The sequence below is a fragment of the Taudactylus pleione genome, unplaced genomic scaffold (assembly GCF_031769625.1).
Source record: "Taudactylus pleione unplaced genomic scaffold, aTauple2 ptg000019l, whole genome shotgun sequence".
Lineage (NCBI taxonomy): Eukaryota > Metazoa > Chordata > Amphibia > Anura > Myobatrachidae > Taudactylus > Taudactylus pleione.
Window position 1 is genome coordinate 23,696,747 of NW_028284421.1, and position 15,990 is coordinate 23,712,736.

Sequence of the window (15,990 nt, forward strand, 5' to 3'; positions counted from 1 at the left end):
TATAACTTCTGAAGTTATTTACTAAATGATTATAACACTTAGATAACTGATGGGCTGTTATGTGAAGGGATTCCCACTGCTGGGGAGTGAAAATGGTTTCAAGATCATCTCCCATAAAGTTTGAGGTTTGGTCTCATTAATAGCACTATCTCCAAAACCAAATGTGCCCCCTAGAGTAACCTTGGTATATCTTAGAAAGAAATTCAGGAGCAGTAGCAAACTATCAATCGTTCTGCAAAAATATCGGTATTGTGTCCGTCTCTGAATTAGGGCCTAAGGCCACACACCCACTGGCATGAAAATACATGATTTTACTAGCATTTGCATTGCAGAGCTACTTTTCCAACACTCTACTCCATTAATAACAACAACATGTTAACATGAATGCATTTGACCTGTGGTATAACTGGTGTTTAACACAATGCCACTGGGTAATGATGCCACAGAGGGAGGCAGTTCATTTACAGGCGTACTGACGCTGGAAGCCCTACTCTGTACTAAAGATAGGTGTCTAAATACCGACGCCTATCTTTAGCCAGACGCCAAAATCCTGATGCCGGCATCCTTAACGAAGGTAAGTGTGAACTGTTAGTTGCAGGTGGGGGGGGTTGTTTTAAGATCCCCAGGGGGACTTAGGGTTAGGAACCCATCGGGGAGGGTTAGGCGCCACTGGGAGGTTAGGGTTAGGCACCACAAAGGGAGGGTTAGGTGGGGGGGTGAGGGGAGGGTTAGGGTATTTATCAGCCCAGTCTGGATCCTGACAGTTCGGGCTTCTCCTTTTTGGAGCGGCCTCCTGGACGCTCGCATAGCTGTGGGTGACCTGCCGTTTGTGGGCGACCCTACTGACATCACTCGTGATGTCAGTAGGTGGACTTCCTGCTCTATTAGAGCAGGAAGTACAGTGGGGCTTGCGACAACGAGACCCTACCACAAAGGTCTCGTCGCAAGCCCGATGGTCACGATGGTCTTGACCGTCGCGACCATCACCTGGCCGCTCGCATAAGCTGTGGGTGGTAACCCACAGCTATGCGAGCGGCCAGTAGGCCACAACAAAAAAAACAAGCGGCGGCCCTGATTCAGAGCGAGCGGCTCTGAATCAGGCCCTGAGTTCACATATTAAAACCAGCTGTATATAAAAATGTAATCACTTATATTTTTCATATTTTATTTTAGTGACTTCTGGCTGAGCTGTAATTTCATGACAGAAGATAAGAGGCCATATCTATCTGAGATACATGTTTAAAATGAAACAAATAAGTGAATGGATGGAAGGATGACAAAAGGTAACTTACTTAGGGCCTGATTGTGCAGCTTGCGAAAATATGCTAATACTTGCCAAAGCACAGCCAGCATAAAGATGTCCACTGCTGCTTTCTCATTTCCGTTCAACCTCGCTCGTCTGCATAAACATCGGTACCATCGACGCACATCACCCAGTCATGCAGCATTTACAACAGGTCTGACCAGCCACAGAAACTGGAAGTCTCATCGCATGCAGAGAGCACTCATGCTGCGTATGCAATCGCAGTGGCTAATGTATACACGCCCATGAAATGGTGTTCAAATGGACAGGCACATCTGTGTTTTTCTGACCACCCCCAAACACTGCCCCCCCCCGTCATCACCCCCAAAGCCTGTCACTAACTTTGCGATGAATCTCTTTGTGTGTCCGTAATCGCAAATCGATCGCTGCGCTTGCGCTGTGTGGCTTGTATGCATGCGCAATGGCAAACAAGCGCTCAAATGCGTCCATAATCGCTATTGCATACGCTGCTGAATCAGTAGCAGTAATAAGTAGCACAGAATGTTACAACTTGATTTTTATAAAAAAATAGCCATCTCTCAACACAATGAAGAAAGTAGTCTTTTGCTTTCTTGAACACAAAGTAATTCTGTGAGCAACCAGGAACAATGACATAGCCTTTACCGTCGCAAGAGAGAATAAAGTACCCTATATTGAAACGCTCCTCCACGGATTAAATGTCAGCCAGTATATTCGCCCTCATGACACCCCAATGTGGGGGAGCTGTGAAGCACAAACTGTTAGCCCTCAGATAGGGTATCTTTCCTCATTTTCTCCTCCTAGCACTATCTCTAGTACGCATCTATTCTTCTCCATTCTTCTCTCTGGTGACTCTGATCCTGTTTTTGTTCACCCAATTAGTGGGTACAGGCTCATTGGGCCTGAATCAGCAGAGGACGCATTTGCTTTAACAGCAAACATGGTAGCAGCTGCGATAATACTAATATGGTAATGCAGCAGGATCTGAGTTGCGTTATACAACGGAACATCGGATCATCTGTGTGCCGCAGCAGATACACAAAAGAGGCCAGGAAATCTCTGCCAGCCAACGGAGATCCTGGTCTTGTCACTCAACTCCTAACGGCGGCAATGCACCTCCGTTTTGGGAAGCAGAGGCCATCGCCACTTCCTCCCTGCCCAGAAATGGCAGCAGACTGTCAATCACTGACAGTCTGCTGCTGAACTCCGTGCAACATCGCAGACCTGTACTGCACATGCGCAGTACGGATCCGGCACATAAGCAGATTCCAGAGTCCCGACCGTCTGGATTCTGCATAACTCGACAATCAACCCCACCCCACAAGCTTGTTGCCTTGGTGTCATCCTTGACACTGAACTGTCCTTTGTTCCCCACATTCAATCTGCTTCAAAATCCTGTTACATGCATCTAAAAAACATAGCCAAAATTCGACCATATCTTGCACAAGATACTGCAAAAGCTCTAATCCATGCACTCATTATGTCCCGCATAGACTATTGCAATAGTCTCCTTACTGGTCTTCCCAAAAACAGACTCTTGCCACTACAATCCATTATGAATGCAGCTGTGAGGCTGATCTTTCTTGCGAAACGTTCATTGTCTGCTGATCTACTCTGTCAGTCCCTCCATTGGCTACCGGTCTTCTACTGTATTCAATATAAAATACTTACACTTACACATAACACTGCTAACCAAACCACACCAACAAACTTCACTCATCTCAAAATATCTCCCAACCCGACCTCTCCACTCAGCGCAAGATCTGCGTCTCTCATCCCCATGCATTACTTGCTCCCATTCACGGTTACAGAACTTTTTCGGGCTGTACCCATCCTGTAGAATGCCCTCCCTCGCACAATAAGACTTTCTCACCTCTTCAGACAAGCTTATCAGACTCCAGAATCTCCCACATAACCTTCATAGCTTTCATATCTAATTACATCATCTACATGAGGTGCGAGGTAAAATCAAACAGCGGGGACTCGCGCGCGGGGTCTCAGGGACACCTGCGCATGGAATCCCCGCTAAATGAATCCCGTCCAGCGCGCCAATTAGCCACGGCTATGTCGCCAGATACATGAAGCAGGCAGCATAAGCTGTTCAAATGCATTCCGTATGAATAGCCGGCTGCCGCATGACCGGCGGTTCAATTCTCGGCTGCAGCAGCCCAACAAAACAGCAGGACCCGGCAGCGGGACCCTGACAGCGCTGGAAATCCCGATCGTCCCTAAGGTAAGTACTTACTAACCTAACCCCCTAACCATCCTTAGGGGTGCCTAACCCTAACCTCCCCCCCAAGTGCCTAACCCTAATCCCTCCTCTAAGTGCCTAACCCTAACACCCCCCTTCCCCGCTGCCTAAACCTAAGTCCCCCGGGGGGTGCCTAACCCTAAGTCCCCCCGGGGGTGCCTAACCCTCCCGGGGGGTGCCTAGCCCTTAATCCCCCCCGGGTGCCCTAAACCTAACCCTCCCCCCTACGGCTGTCCGCTCGCGGCGCCCGACATCCCTTTGATCGGGATTTCCCAGGCGCCTGTCTCCCAGCGCCGGGAAAAAGACAGGCGTCTAGACTTTAGACGCAGGTCATTTATCCCTAGGCGGGATAGTGGATTCGGGAAGCCAGCAGTCGGGATTGCGGCTGCCGGCTTCCTAAACTTATCCCGTTCAAATGTATCTTTAGTGAGAAGAGATTACTGGTTTGTTTTAAATTAAATATAAACCAAGTATACTATTAGCAGGCCCACAAGGTATGAGAACAGCCTTCTGGGACTACTCCTGTTAGTTCCCAAGTGGTGACAAATATAGGAAACATTGATGTTGAGCCAATAGTAGAAAAGCCGATAGTGAATGATATGAGTTGCTCCTAGAGAGGTATGTAGTGATGGCACAGATTGATCTAAGCTCATCATTCTTGAAGTGTAGATTTGATACACTTAAAGAATGATGAGCTTAGATCATATTGGGGTAGATGTACTAAGCCTTGGAGTAATAAAGTGGAGGGAGATAAAGTACCAGCCAATAAGCTCCTAACTGCCATTTTTCAAACACAGGGCCTGATTCAGCAAGGATCGCAGGTGCTAATATGCACGCAATCGGCTGATTATTTCGCACTGCGCATGCGTACACATCGCAGTGCGCGAACCAGACGCTGCAAACGGGACCCATCGCAGAGTGATTGACAGGATGTTTGTGGGTGGTGACAAGGGGGGTGGTAAGGCGAACGCAAGCATGCCAGTGCGTTTCAACAGCGTTGCAGGGGTGTGCATAAATTAGCCACTGCGATACCAGACGCGGCCTGAGGCCTCATAGCGTGTGCTGAAGTTAGCAGTTCCTGAGTGAGGTCTAACCTGCCTTAACTGTGCATATGGGTCCGATGTTACTCGATGTTACCGATTATTTCAATATGTTGCCAAAGTATATGGGGAAGGGGAAGTGAGCGCCCTTATGTTAGGCCGCGATCGCAATGCGAATGCAAACGTTTACATATCACCGCTGATATTAGCAACTGCGGTGCGTGCGTTCTAGCAGAATAGCAATCCTTGCTGAATCAGACTCGCAGTTAGGAGTTGAGAAATAAATAAAAAAAGGTTCTTTTGTCAAACAGTAAATGTTCAAAAATGTTCTACACCTCAGGTGTCAGAAATGGATGAGGGAGTGATATTAGTCCCAACCCAGGACAGCTGTAGATCTTGAGACCCGCCGCACATGTTTCTATGACGCCGGTCACGTGATCTAACACGCTTACCTCTCTGTGGTACAACCCCACATAGTCCCTCAGCGACGTCATCACGTCTAGCCGCGCGCACTTCCACAGCGCCAACCGCACGGCAAAGCACTCACACTTCACCTCCTAAAACTACAAGTACCATGGGACTTCTTCATGGAGTCAGAAACATCACATCGCTGAGGGACTATGTGGGGTTGTACCACAGAGAGGTAAGCGTGTTAGATCACGTGACCGGCGTCATAGAAACATGCGCGGCGGGTCTTTATGATGTCATCTATCATGTCATGTGGTTCTACCCGCCATATATATGTAAGCTTACATGTAAGCACTATTTGGTCTCATCACGGTGTTGGTGCATCTATATGGATATTTTGGATACTTTCTCAAGATCTACAGCTGTCCTGGGTTGGGACTAATATCACTCCCTCATCCATTTCTGACACCTGAGGTGTAGAACATTTTTGAACATTTACTGTTTGACAAAAGAACATTTTTTTCTTTATTTCTCTGTGTTTTTACATATGGACTCATTGAGATACGTTTGGAATCTGTGGAAAAGGTTCATTATCCAGAACATCTCATTAGCGCGGATTTGTAAGGTCACTTTTTATGTTATATGTTTGTATTTGTAAGTTGGTGACTTATATATTAAACTTTTCTGCTGCTGCATGAGGCAGCGCCCAATGTTGTGAAACTCTTTTTCTATATTCACTTGTGGATTCAGCATTTCTACTATAGGCTTAACATCGTTTACTATATTTGACACCACTTATGAACTTTGTATCACATTCAGCCAAATTGGATACTGTTTTCACTTTCATCTAATTGCTTCAGAGACCTGTAGAGTATAACAGCCGTTATATTATTGACATATGAATAGTGGTTTATTATAATTTTATGAGCACACACAATTAACTTTGTATCTATTTACACATTGAAGTTATTTCAATGTTCTCTTAATATGTGTTGTGTCCCACTCCTGGGAGTTATTTTTATAGGAATCCCGATGCCGGCATCCCGACAGGTTTAGAATGTCGACAGCTAGTGTTAAGTACCATAACCCTACCCCTCCCCCCCACCGCAGCCAATCCCTAACCCTCCCCCTAGTGCCTAACCCTTCCCAACACTTACCGTCGGAATGTCAGCGGTTGGGATGCAAGCGCCGGCATTCTGAGCGCCAGCATCCCAATCACTGGGAACATAGCTACATCCCATTTATATACTGTTATAGCAAATGCATTTTAATTCATAAATTCAGTCTCTTTTTCTGAATCCTAGTGATTTATTTGAACGATAACAATATCTTTGAACGATAGATATATCATTGAAATCGTCCAGTGTGTATGCACTTACCGACGAAAGATGTGCGCTTCCGTGGGTCGTTAACGATATCCCCAATCGTCTGTACATGCTGTCCAGTTTGGGGATATTGTTAGCGATGCCATGCTGCCGAATGCAGCATGGCCCCGCTCCCCCACACTCGCCGTCATTCCCGGCATCGGCAGTGTGTATGCACTTGCTGAAGCTGGCACCCCGAACTATTATTTGGGCTCCTTTTACTAGTAGCCTATGCATCTGGTTTACTTCCCCCACACCTGACACATGTTTAGACACCATTTGCAGCTATTTTATATGCAACAAATGCATTTGCTATTAGGCATGAATTAATCTACAAAAATCTCTCTAATACAAGAGAAACAACTCCATATCTCATGTACGCAAATAATAAAAATGGTTTTAATGGCCACAAAAGCATAATCTGCCTGAGTGATGATGAGCACCCCAATCAATCAGTGCCATTGTAGCATACGCATCCAGCCAATCACAAGTATTTTGCTAGTGCTGGGGACCATCATCATCCACCCCAAAAAGATATTTGTTCTGATTTGAGGATAACTGGGAGATATGTCACATTGTGTAATGCCCGATCAATGAAGTGCTAACCAGGTGATTCTGTCCCAAACTTTGGTGGGAATGGGGTTGAGTCCAGGGGAATTTACTAAGATTCGAGTTTGTTTTTTTTAAAACTCTATGTGCATTGCTGAAACTCGAGTGATTTTCCCGTTTTTAAACTCTCAAATTTACTAAGAAGTGAGATTAGCTGAAAGTGATTTGGCCGATGGTGAAGCAGATCGAGATTTCTCCCCCCGAGTTGCAAGTTTTGAAGGAGATTACTCACCTGAGATTGCAGTGTCTTCTCTCTGCCTAACGCTCCTGAATAAGCAGTTTGCACATAGTAAGATATGTGAAGGCTGCTTGTGTATTGTACCTGTAAAAAACGGGTTAAATGTTTTTTTTTTAAAAAGACGTAGGGCCCTCCCCCTTCCCCCCCCCCCCCGCAAAGCATAACCAGCCCCGGACTACTCAGCCAGTCCTGGTTCCGAAAATTAAGGTGAACAAAATGAGTAGGGTTCCCCCGTAATTTAGGAACCAGCACTTGGCTGCAGGGCGCTGATTGGCTAGCGGCCTGTGTGAAATACAGATGATAGTGATCTGTCATTTCATGAGGTGCAAGCATATGTCACAACACCTGTCTGCCTTGGATCGGGACACTCGGTTTATTTTGCCAAGTACGTGGATGCTATGGAGAGCAGCGCAAGGACAGAAGTGAGTATGGGATCTTTTTTATAGGTACACCCATGGATTCTACGGGAGAAGTGGACATGGACATCTGGCAGCAGGTAAGTATGTGGAGTGTGCTATAAGAGATAGCACACCCCACATACTAATTAGTTAAACAATGTCTAGATAGACACCAGATGTTAGACAGGGAAAAAAGTTAGACACAAACAAAAGTCAGACACATTAAAGTTCGACAGGTACAAAAGGTCGACAGGGTCAAAAGTTCGACACGAAAATGGTCGACACAAAAATGGTCGACAATTACTTTTTTTTTTTTTTTTTAGCCCTAATCTTAACCTTAACCCTCCCCTTGGTGCCTAACCCTCCCTCCTGGTGCCTAACCATCTGGGTGAGTGCCTATCCCTAACCGTGGGAGTAAGTGCCTAACCCAAAACCTCCAGTAAGTGCCTAACCCTAATCCTAAAAAAAAATAAAAAATGTGTCGACCATTTTTGTGTCGATCTTTTTAATGTCGAACTTTTGACCCTGTCGATCATTTGTACCTGTCGAACTTTTTACATGTCTAACTTTAGTGTGTCTGACTTTTGTCCTTGTCTAACTATTAACTGTCTAACATCTGGTGTCTATCTAGACATTATCTAACTAAGGCCCTCATTCAGAGCCGTACGCTCTGAGCAGAGCGCACGCTCTGAATGAGGGCCGTCCTCCATAACTATGGAGCATCCTCCTGGACGCTCGTGTAGCTGTGGGTCACCACCCACAGCCTATACGAGCGTGCAGTTTGATGGCCGCGATGGTCTTGACCATCGCGACCATCGAAACTGCGAGCCGGAGCCTGCGGTTGAGGTTTTCAACCGCAAGGCCCGGAGTGACTTTGGCTCTATCAGAGCCAAAATCACTCCCACTGACATCACTAGTGATGTCAGTGGGCCGGCTTCTGACGGTAGGCGTTCCCTTAGGAACGCCCCCGTCAGGGAGGCACGCCCACCAAAGGGGGCGTGCTGTCAATCAACATCGACAGCACGCCCCCTTTGATCAGACAAAACGAGCGAAGGAAAGTCCTTCGCTCGTCGCGTCTTGCGCATGCGCACGACGGAGCACCCTCCGTCGTGCGCATGCTCAGTGCAGAACATCGACCCACTTGCGAGTGGATAGCCGCTCGTGAGTGGGTCTGAATCAGGCCCTAAATACTGTCTGTCTATAGTCTGGTACCCAGTATGTGAGTGAGGTAGGTGAATGTAATAAAGTTGTACTTTAGATCAGGGATGGGGAACCTCCTGCTCGGGGGCCGTATAAGGCCGCCGAATCATTTGGTCTGGCCCTCTGAGCTTTATTCTACTAGCCTCATCTGGCTAGCAATGTATCTAGAATGACACCCTGCAGCCAGAATATATGCAGCAGTACCGCCTGTAGCTCCCTTATGATGCTTCAGCTGATCAGACCGCTGCCCTTACAGCTCCGTGGAGCATCCTCAGGATGCTCCTGGCATTGCTGTAATCACCAGAAATTGTGGCCCCGCCCCATGTGACATCACTCGGAGGGGCGTGGCCTGCACCGGGCCCGTAAATTTTGTTCTATATATCAAAATGGCCCTTGGCAGAAAAAATGTTCCCCACCCCTGCTTTAGATGGTGTGTGCGTACTGTGTTTTTTTAACTATTTATTTTACAGTGGAGGTACGGGTGCCGGCCGTCTGCTGGCACTTGTAGTTCCTTAAGTGCCCAATGGCAGGCATGCTGGCACCTGTAGTTCTACTGTAAAATACAATAGTTTTGAACTATTTGCCCCATTATTACTGCCGTACCCACCGCTCCAGGGGTGTGGAGAAGAGCCCAGGGCTTCAGCCTAAGCCTGGGGTTTCAGGAGAGGGGGTCCCCACCTCCCCTGAGATCCTCGGCTTGGGCTGATCGGCTTGGGGTGTTAATGCTATGGCCCTGGAGACCCGGTGATAGGGTCTCCTGGCTGTGGCATTACACCCCGGTCGGTTTGGGTCCTGTGCTAGTTTTAAATATAGGGGGACCCCTATGCATTTTTTTTACCCCCTATATTTAAAACCAGCACTGGCCCTGCAGCCAGCTGCTGGTTCCTAAATTACGGGGGAACCCTACTCGTTTTCTTCCCCGTAATTTTAGGAACTAGCTGAGCAGTCCGGGGCTGGTTATGCTTTTGGGGAAGGGTGGACTCTGCGTCATTTAAAAAAATAAATAGCTATGCTATACATGCAGAAACATACACAGATCACACTGATCTGTGTATGTTTTTGCCAAACTCGCAACTCAGGAGGTGGAGTGTTTGAAACTTCAATGTATCAGCACATTTGCTCCAATCTCACCCAAGATTGTAATCTCGATTCTTGTTAAATTCCCAAGCTGCGTCTTTTTCATGAAATGTACTTCTGAATTTGCCCGCTGGAGAGTTGTTTTGAGTTTGCGATCTCACTCGAGTTTTACGAGTTAGAAGAGAGAAATCTCTCCCAAACGCACCCGAGTTTGTCTTTAGTAAATTTGCCAGATGAAAAACATGCCTAAACTCACCTGAGATTGTCATCTTGACCAAACTCGAATCTTAGTAAATTTACCCTCACGTGTGAAAACATTGTATTGCAGCCCGTTACTAACATGAAGACGGTGTTATAGTCGGAAACATACAGTGGTTCAGTTCCCATTCTACAGACAAGTTTCACTTTAGTTTGTACTTATATTCTTAGGCCCCTGTTTAAAAAGAATATTAATCATAATCCCCATTTATTTTAACAAAAACACCCGTGTTTATTTTACATGCAGGGAAACACGTATTCCAGACGATATGATAGAACGAAACAAGACATGCCAATCACAAATCACACCTACATCATACATACATGCGTATAATAACGCCGATGGTTGTTGTCATATCCTGTAGAAAGCGTCGCCAGAGAATCACGTCTGTTATCCAGCCAGCCGCACCGACCCCGTCTTCTGCCAGCCACAAGATGGCGGCGGGGGAGGCGGAGGAGTGGTCACGCCCTGTGCCCGGGCTCTGGTCGCGCAGGCGCGCTGCTGCAGTCGAACCTGGCTGTTTCCTCTGTCAGGGCCGCGTCTGAGGGAGACGAGTGAGGGGAGGCCGCCCCTGATTCTCCGAGCCCGCACCGAGTTTCTGTCCAAGCCGTTCCTGGGAGCCAGAGCCTGGCGCTGGCACGTTCCCTGCATCCCATCTGCTGACAGCCCCCGATCCCCAGCCTCCATTAACCCCTGCCTGTCCACATCCTGATTTTTTGTGTAGTGCATCATTATTTCCCCGTTACCCCCCATCTTTACCGGTGTGCCTCAACCTGCTGCACATTCCCGAATCCCGACCCTTTACTTATTGTCCTGCTCCTATCTGCCTGCATGCTGCAGGGGTTCCTGGTGTCAGCAGCCCACCCTGCTCTCTCTCACCCCATCTCTGCTGCCTGTCTCCACCTCTCACTCATCTCTGTTTGTCCCACCACCCCATTCCTCCCCAGCGCCTCATCCTATCTCCATGGAAGACCCTGGACATCTCCACCTCCAGGTGAGATTGTGTTTGTGTCCTCCTATCAAGTACCGTCTTGTATGAGACCAAGTGTATACATGCAGCAATAATATATATATATATATATATATATATATATATATATATATATATATATATATATATACACACACACACACACACACTGCTTATGTGGTACACCTTCTCTCACTGTCACACACAGATTGGTTTGCTGCATCTTGTGCAAAATCTCATTAATTTAACAGGGCTTTAGTTTATTGTAATGAATCAGAATAAGGCCTGTTTATTAAACCTTCTAGTCCCATGAGTTACTCAATGCGATGATATGTACATGTTCCCTAAAACACAAAGACCCTTGGCTTATTTTAATAGAAACAACGGTCTGAGTCTTCAGAATCCATATATATATTGGTAAATGAGTCAGTCTTGGTCGCTTACTGTTGTGTATGCTAATAAAAAAGGATGATCCAGGTTTATTCACTTTTTTGATTTATATCTTCGATTTGGCAGTGCCACATCAAAACATAATTTAAGAGCGTGAATCTGTCAAAGGATATTATTCCGTACTTGATAGCTCTGACACAGACCTTGATGTTTTTTTGTTTATATTCATTAATTGTTATCTAAGTCGCTTATTTGTCAAAGATTCTGAGTGGGCGAGAGTACAAATCTTAGAACGTGAGACAGATTTAGGGCAGATAAGGGGACACTACCTATATCAGCTGTACATCACAGTGCAAATAATGCTGCCCCTTATCTTTGTGCTAAATGCAAAAGTAGGAGGTGTTTTCTCTGCAAGCAAAAATATATTGTATTTGCTGTCCTTGCATTGTGGCATGGTATTGTCCAGGTACAAATTTGCTCTTAATTCCCAAGTTTATCCTAAATGATTACCGTTGATGATTATTTTCTTATCAACACAGTTTATAGGGTGTTTCTAAGGTTTACTTTCCTGAAAATAGATTTGCAGTTTCCATATTAAGCCACCTTTTTATGTTTTTTTTTTAATTTAGCAATTATTTAAAATGTAATACTTTTTATATATAAATCACATTCATATGTTTATAAATAATTCAAGTTCTTACCTGGACCATCAATATATATAGATAAGGGTAGGATTTTTTTTTAATTTGCTCTGGTAAGGACATTAGATTTCCTGTCAATTAATGTGGGTACACACCAGGCAGATCTCTCTGCTGACCCACCGTCATGCCGACAGCGGCCAACCGGGTAAGCTATACACACCGATCAGTTCCTCGATGTGTCGGCACTGACATCACAACTGGGCGAGCATTTGAATTTGCCCGCCTAGCTGAGATTTTAATCACTGGCGGTCCCTGCAGCATGTGTACGGGCGGTCGGCTGACCACCTGTACACACAGCAAGGCACGCTAATATATCTGCAGACATATCGACCATCTGCTGAGCTGCAGAGCAGATGCGATATGTCTTATTTTGTTAAGACATATCGGGCGTACACAACCACCTACCCGCTCTCTTTATATCGGCTTTTCTGTGAACGATGTTGTGCACAGACATATTGCATCTGCTCTGCAGTACAGCAGATGGCCGATATATCTTGCGGCAGGGACTGCCGGTGACTGACAGCTCAACTGGGTGGGCACATTTAAATACCCGCCCAGTTGTGATGTCAAGGTACACACATCGAGTGACCGATCGGTAAGTCTTTATAGCTTACCTGATCGGCTGCTGTGTCGGTGGTTCTGCCCCCTTGGCAGATGCGTTGGCACAGTGTGTTCTCCGCTTTAGTCTACTGAGGTCTCATTCATGGATGGTTACAGAGCTGTACATATGTTGTGGATGTTACTGTCGGTACTTATGGTACTGCATTGATCCTAAATACAGCAAGCTACACTTGTTTGATTTGAAGTTTGAGGGCACAGCCAAGAGTCCTGACAGTGCTGTCATCATAGTGTTGAAAAGATCACTATTTTGAGGGCTGCTACCTCTGCTTTCATCTCCTGAAATAAGGCGAACAAAGGATCATCCTTCAGGCATCTATAAGCATCTGCGAGTATGTACATTAAAATTGCTGAGACCAAGGTGAGTCTATAGTACTGTATATAGACTTGTCAATTGCACATAGTGGAGACTTCCAATTTATGGGCTGATCTAATTATGGGGACTGTAACCTGACAATTCACTAGAAATAAGTACTTCATGAATATTAGGCAGCGCCTCAATGATGTCACTGGTTCTAAGCAAAGGGTTCATACACACTGATTAGTTTACATGTTCCAGGTATGTTGTGGCAATATTTTACAATGATGAATATAGGAGAATTTCTGTAAATAATTGTATTTATAGAAATTCTCCTATATTCATCATTGTAAAATATTGCATTACTCTTGGAGTCTAACCTACCTCCATTGTACTACATAAAGTAATGAAATACAGTATACCACCTGTGTAAAATGACTGGTTTAGCATCAACTGTTATAAGGTGCGTACACACGGGACAATTTTCTCCCCGAACGAAATCGTCCCGTGTGTCCTTGGCAGGGGTGTGCTCAGTGTTGTTAACGACCCCGAGCACAAACACTGAACAAAACCAAGAACGATTTAGTTTAGTGCCGGGCTCCCTCCCTCATCGCCGAACATCGATGAATGATAACTACCAACTACAAACGGGAGCGCGCATTGGTAGTTATCGTTCATCGTTTTGGGGCTGAAACTGGACGATTCTTTTGGACAACTGAACGATAACGACATCGTTATCGTTCAGTCGTCCAAAAAAATCGACCCGTGTGTACGCACCTAATAGAGTATTAGTCTTTGAAGCTCATAGTTGGTCACATGCAAACCCTGCAATGTGAGCTAAACCTACAGGTTGTTGTGGTTGCCTGCCATCTTGGCAATATTATTATTAGCTTATTCCCAGTGTGACCGTGCCTACACAATAACTGAGTAGGTCAGGAATTTAACATTGCAAATTTACAGTGTTAGGAGTCTACTTATTGAAGGAGTGCTGTGCAAGTGATGTGTCTATACATGAATGTAGCTTATGTCTATGAGAGGGGATCATGTTACTGTGTCAGTGTCCATACCAAAGACACACCCTGGGATGTACTGTAACACCATGTGCATACCACTGGCAGTTGTGCTATTTCTCTCATCAAATTTTACCTATTTGAGAAAATGATTGTTAGGTTTTTGGTGCCATGTACACCCATTTTGTTGCAATATGCCTTGTAGAAATTCTAGCTCTGTAGCATACAGCAGTGGCACATATTTACTTACACAGCAACTTCTGTAGCCCTGCATTTCTTTTCTGTCTCTACATGACTACAATATAATGTTATAGCAGGAGAAATGGGGAAGGTCTGTTGTCAGTGTGTGCACTCCCAGGGCATGTGTATTGCACTAACTTGCTGGTAGTTTTTGAAATTCCAGCTGTCCGGCCTGGTGGTGGCTAGAAGGATGGACTGTCATCATTGTTGAGTTATTTTTGCTTCAGACTTACTTTTGGTAGATCTATTAATATTCAGACCAAATATGGTATGCATAATTATACAGGGATTATTTTCCTTTAGTCTCACTATTTTTGTTTTTTGCTTTACTGCATAGTGTCTTGTGCCCTTACCATGGTATGGTTTCACTGCATTATGCCTAGGATAAAGAGCACAGTGCACTGAATACAATGCTCTCTTATGTGTGAGCAGACTTTCTGTATGATGTTCCCACACACACAGCATTGGCCAGTGAATTTGGTCAGTCTGATCTAACTGATAGAGTGGATTGCTACAAACCATCTATTGTACATAGCCAAACTGAGAAAAGTGTACCCTTAGGTGATAGAACAGTCAAAGATTTGCTCTTGCTATCTCACTAAAATAGAAACAAAAGCTTTGACCGTTTATATTAACATGTACAATGTCTAAAGTATTTTTCTTTCTCTTCCTGTTAGCCGTAATCTCCATGTTATTCTCACTAGAACATGATAAATTGCTGGCCGTCATACTTCCTTGCATTAAAATAATGTGGTTTACTATCATTATCGCCAGTTCACAGAATGTAAACCCATTTTATCAAGATGGAACATGGCCATTAGCGTTTAGAAGCACGTTTGATTTTAGTTGCTTTTCATCTTAATTTTTTTTAATACTACACTCATCTGAGTTAGGGGTATACATTGTTACCATGCTCTCTTGAGGTCAGCAAGAATTTACATTGCACATGAGCTTAGCTAGAGATGGATAAAAACTTCATGTTAAAAAGTACTGAGTGGTGATGAAAATGCATATTTGCCTCATAGAAAATGTTTACCGAATGCACTTGCAAGTACATTGTATTTGACTTTGGGGTAATTCAATTGAGTGCAATGTAGAATAGCACCGAGAATGAGTGCCTGGAACTATTAATTTGTCTGCTCTGTAAACCCGCTGCTAGAGGATTTTTTGCTCACACCCTCCTGAGGTGCGAAATCCGAAATAAATGAATGCTGCAATGCTAGTTGCATGCTTACCGTGTGCACTAACAGCATCGCGCCTGCACTTAGGTTGGAAAATGCAGTTTACTTCGGCTGAACCCCTGACATTAGGGACCTGATTCAGACCCGGTCGCTAAGGTGCTCTCGCTCGCTGTGAACGATTATCGCCCATCTGCGTATGCGTATAATTCGCAGTGCGCGTGCGCAAGCCAGTCTTTGCGATCTGATTTTGGTTGCTCATAAGCCACTATCAGGTCGCTGCTTTGAGTGACATTGTGCCGTTTGTGGGTGGTAACAGGGGAAGGTGCTTGTAAATGGGGGAGTGGTGGTGCGAACGCAGGCATGTCAGGCCGCCAAAACGCCGTTCTAAGGGTGTGCATAATTAGCAAAGTAGCGTCATTGTATACGTCACCTGCATGTATTTCAGCCCACATTGAT

General features: G+C 45.3%; 1 protein-coding gene and 1 long non-coding RNA gene across 2 annotated transcripts in view; one reads left to right on the top strand and one right to left on the bottom strand.

The window, feature by feature from the left end:
• Positions 1-10,627, bottom strand: part of LOC148540426 (uncharacterized) — a 174,679-nt gene extending 164,052 nt beyond the window's left edge. The window contains exon 1 of the long non-coding RNA XR_015869730.1: positions 10,450-10,627. This is a non-coding gene — a long non-coding RNA (uncharacterized LOC148540426). The remainder of the gene's footprint in view (positions 1-10,449) is intronic.
• The window catches only part of CSK (C-terminal Src kinase), a 126,145-nt gene continuing 120,673 nt past the window's right edge, over positions 10,519-15,990 (top strand). Inside the window, exon 1 of the mRNA XM_088446177.1 lies at positions 10,519-11,120. The gene's annotated coding sequence lies outside the window, so the exon portion shown is untranslated. The remainder of the gene's footprint in view (positions 11,121-15,990) is intronic.